Below are 4,907 nucleotides of genomic sequence, written 5' to 3' on the forward strand. Positions count from 1 at the left end.
GGATGTGACTTTGGTGTTAACATAAAATTTAAATTAAAAATTATGAACTCTGAAGGGAATTTTACCAAAACTAAGCAGCGGTCCTGTTACAAACTAAGGGTGTCCATGCATTATACTGACTGGAAATAATACAAAAGACTTTTCAGACAAATCCAGCAAGAACAGAATTTCTCTCTTGAGATATTTATTCCTACAGTTCTTCACTTCCCAAAGAAAAACTATCAGTCAGTGACCCTGAAGTATTTTATCATGGATGGCAGATCAAACACTAGTTCACCTCTGTTGTGCTAAGGGTAAGTCATAAAACAGCACAGGTGATGATGTGTTTGCTTTCCAGTCCCCTCTTTAAGAATATCCTGGAACGGCTGAATAGTGGTAATTCTCAGGGAAGTGAAGAATGGCTGTAATAAGTGGCTATTGAGCAAGTCCTGCTCTTAACTCCACTTTTCTAACTCAGAGCAGACTCAGGTCCTAAGAACTTACGTCAGTGAAGGGCAAACACTGCGCTGTTTACTGCACTAAATTCAACTCATACACAATTGTTCAATTCCTGCTGTTAGCAAAGATCTCCCTCGTGAGTCTGGGCAAACTCTAATAGGTCTTTGCTACACAGTAATACATCTTTAATATTTATCTTTTGTTTTTGTCCTTCTTTCTTTTTTTGAGCCCAGAGAAGGAGAAAGCCTAGCAGTCTCTTAAAGCTGTTGAGTAAATGCAGAGTGGACAGCCCACATGTGTTCTACAGCTCCATATTTCACCATTTAGGATCCTAAAGCTGCTTTTCCTAAAGCCACCTGGTCTTTTCCAGCCTGGCTGCTGCTCCAAGGATGGATGAGACACAGGCTGTCTGGCTTTGTGCCCTTATGTACAGCACCCGCAAGTGCAATACTCCTCGATTGACCCTCTGTGCTCCTTAACGGGACAAACAGCGGCAATCAGCAGCCAGGAAATAAAAATAAATACACCTGAGAGCTTCACATGCCTGCCATGGGCAGAAATACCTCGCAGGAGAGCTCAGAGCCGCATCAGGCTGCCCTCGGTCATTCCAGGACGGGGGTTGTGTTGGCGCACGGGGCGCAGCGTGCGCGGGCAGAGCCCGGCGGGGCCGCAGCGGCGCGGCGGCAGCGCCGCTCTCCCGCCGGCACCCCGAGCAGCGCCGCACCGCGCCGCCGGGGGGCGCCCGCGGGCCTCGGCACCGCCCGGGAGTGCGGCAGCGCCACGGGCCGGGACGGGGCTGTGGGCCCGGGGACGGGGCTGTGGGTTCGGGGACGGTGCTGTGGGTCCGGGGACGGGGCTGTGGGTCCGGGGACGGGGCTGTGGGTCCGGGGACGGCGCTGTGGGTCCGGGGACGGGGCTGTGGGTCCGGGGACGGGGCTGTGGGTCCGGGGACGGCGCTGTGGGTCCGGGGACGGGGCTGTGGGTCCGGGGACGGGGCTGTGGGTCCGGGGACGGTGCTGTGGGTCCGGGGACGGTGCTGTGGGGCCGGGACGGGGCTGTGGGGCCGGGACGGGGCTGTGGGTTCGGGGACGGTGCTGTGGGTTCGGGGACAGCGCTGTTGGTCCGGGCACTCTGCCCTCACGCCATTGTTTCTGCTTGTTGCGGAAAAATTCCCTGGAAAGTCTCTAAGGGAGTTTAGTTTAAATAAATAAAATCATTAGAAACTAAGCAAAAATTTCCTACAATCGAAATGATTCTGTTCAGATGTTTTTTTTAAATTAGAATCCAGGCGTGTCCAGGGACACCAGCTGTTCCAAGAGCCGATTGTCCTTTCTGCTCTGCGCTGGTGCAGCCTCTCCAAGAGCTGGAGGCAGTTTTGAACATCTCAGAGTAAGAGCAATATAAAGCCATTAGAGAGCTCATCCAGAAGAGAGCTACAAAGATGCTGAAGGTCTAAAACAGAAGCCATACGAGGAGTGGCTGAGCTCACTTGGCTGGTTTGGCTGGAGAAGAGGAGCTGAGGGGAGAGCTCGTTGAGTTCTGTTCCTCAGGAAGGGAAGGGAGCGGCAGGCACTGACCTCTTGTCTATGGTGAGCAGTGACAGGAGCCGAGGAAACTGTGTCAGGAGATGTTTAGGCTGGATATTAGGAAAGGATTCTTCACCCAGTAGGTGGCTGGGCACTGGAGTAGAGTCCCCAGGAATGTCCCCAGCACCAGCCTGACAGAGTTCAGTAAGTGTTTTGATAATGCTCTTGGGCACCTGGCGTGATGCTTGAGGTTGTTGTTTACAGGGATAGAAGTTGGGCTTGATGATCTGTGTGGGTCTCTTCCAACTCAGCATATTCTGTGAATCTCTGAAGTTCAAGTTCGTATTTAAGAGAATAATTTTAATTCCACGTGGAAGAAATGTCATCATATGTACCAATAGATGAATAAACAAAAATAAAACAAGGGAAAATCATTATCCACTAGAAACTGCAGAATGACTTTGGCATGTGCATGTTCCATGCTTCCCTAATGGAAAGTTTGTTGATATGAGCAGCTGGGATATCAGGGTCCCTCCCTCCACAAGCACTGCTGACGGCTGAGAAGGATCCTGCAAACAGGGCCAGCGAGTCATTGGAGTCCCATAACCAGAACTGATAAGAACTAAGTACAAACTATTAGGAAGTACTGTCATTCTCCTTCAAACCCGGCCTCTTTTGATTTGGTGTGCTTGGGCACCAATGTGCAAGGTCAGCTTTTCAATTACACTTTCCTTTTGTTCATCTGAGGACAAAAGCACAGACCCTTGGGAGTGATATTCTGAGCTAGACCATATCTCCTGACAATATTAATAATAGTCTCTCAAATGTCATTTGATGCTCACCGAAATTGTGGGCAAATATTAAGCTGAAACATTCACCCGATCTTTCATTCATCTCTTCCAGGGAAATGTCATTGGTGAAATGCTAATGGAATGTGACAAAATACTTAAGCCAGAAAACTCATGAGGCAAATTAAGGCCACTTGACTTTTCCCAACCACCCTAATAGCTACTGAGGCACAGGAAGATTTTGTGTTGCTCTAGGGACATCACAGTATGGTCTATTGGAAATAGCTCTATAATTCCAGTCTGACCTCAGGTTTCTAACCTCCTTTGTGAGATAGTATGAAAAGTAAAGCTTCTTAAAGGGAAGACAATTGAAACAAGTGCCAGGAAGATTTTGTAAATGATCTGTAAATCTTGCTTTTGGCTCCTGTGGTTGTTCCCAATTTTCACAGTAATTTAAAAGTAGGAGATACAGCTTCAGTTTGTGCGATGAACTTTAGATAACAGGCATTGCAAAATCTCCCTCAGCTACTTAACTTCCACAATCTCCCCTGGGTATTTTTTTTTTTCAGGTGTATAGCAAATCTCTTTCCACATCTAACATTAAATACAGATGTATTTCAAAGTAGTAGTAGTAGTAGTTAAAGTAGTAGTTTAATTTGTCCTAAATTTTAGAGTCCAGTCATTGCTTCTGCTTTGATTGAGAACTGGGAGTATACCATCCATCCCCAAATATTCATATATTGGAAAAGCAAACATGAAGAAAGAAAAAAGCACTTTCCCCACAGCATTAAATTTTGAAAGGAATGATTCTGAAAGGTGTCCACAAGAAGCAGAAACAGATTCAAAGATAAAAGTCAACACTGTGTGCATCCATACCAGGTACAGAAGAGGTGGATCAGAGGCAACCAAACAGGAACAGAGACCTCCATTTATCTCTTGCAATGAAACAGAATATAAATGAAACTTGGCATCAGTCTGGAAGGATGGTTTGAAGATAATCTATTCAAAGAGAAAAAAAGACCCCAAAAACCTACAACAAAAAATCCACAGCAGAAAAAGACGAGCTTGTATGTGGGAAAGAGGAAAAATTCCACCTTGGAGTCTGGTACAATTTGTAAAAATCATTATTTACAAACCTAGATAACTTGAAAGATGGAAACTAACAGTAGATTTTACTAAATCTAACCTAGAAACACAAATAAGGACATCCAAGCACACAAGAAAATGGCCTTTATCCGTATATCTAAATATTTTATTGATGTAATAATGAGAAAAAATATTTCAACATCACTGACATCAAGAACAAATAATCAAAGCCGAGAATAAATATTTGTGGGTATTGAGGTGGTCATGAGATTTATAAAGGATACAGATTATTCACACAAAAAAGAAACTTCTAAAACCTAATATTATTTAGCTTAAGAAGGAAACAGCCACAGGTTTCTTATCTACCAATTAATTACATCTGCAGAGCTCTTCGCCTGATGCAAACCACTTTTTTTTTTTTATCTTCCTCTGACTTTGGAAACAAGATTCCTTATCAGTCCCCAGTGCATTTCCCCAAGGTGTAGCACAGATGTAATTAAAAGGCTATACAATTAAAAAGGGATTGCACCTAAATCACTACACTGAAACCATTTCTCATGCAGAGCCTGATTTACAGAACTGCACAAGTGTAACTTCATTCTAATCCACATCTCTATGCCCATCTGTAGTAGGTCAGGGAGAGACATTTTTGTCCCCATAAAAATCTCAAGTGCAAGGAGCTAGAGAAATTATGAAAGCTGCTTTTCCTTGAGGGAGACTTTTTCTTTCAGGTCACCTAGTCAAGTTCCCATTTTTCTCTGATTACATTATTTGAGGATTAAGCACAGCTGTTTGTCTACAGATCTGTAGAAGTCAATAAGACTCTGCCCATTGACTTAAATGGCCTTTAAAGCAGAATTTTTAAGGGTCAAATTTTAATCAGACTGAACGTAAACCAAGGCTCTGGTGATTTCAGTCAGGTCAGAATTCTGCCTCAGTCACCCTCACAGTGACTGGTCCTGTCACTTGGCCATACCAAAAAGAGCCTGGCTCCACCCTCCTTGCTTCCTCCCATTTGTTTTTTATATATATTCTGTGATTCCCCCCGAGGCTTCTCTTCTCCCAGTTT

The sequence above is a fragment of the Erithacus rubecula genome (genome assembly GCF_903797595.1).
Source record: "Erithacus rubecula genome assembly, chromosome: 4".
Classification (NCBI taxonomy): Eukaryota; Metazoa; Chordata; class Aves; order Passeriformes; family Muscicapidae; genus Erithacus; species Erithacus rubecula.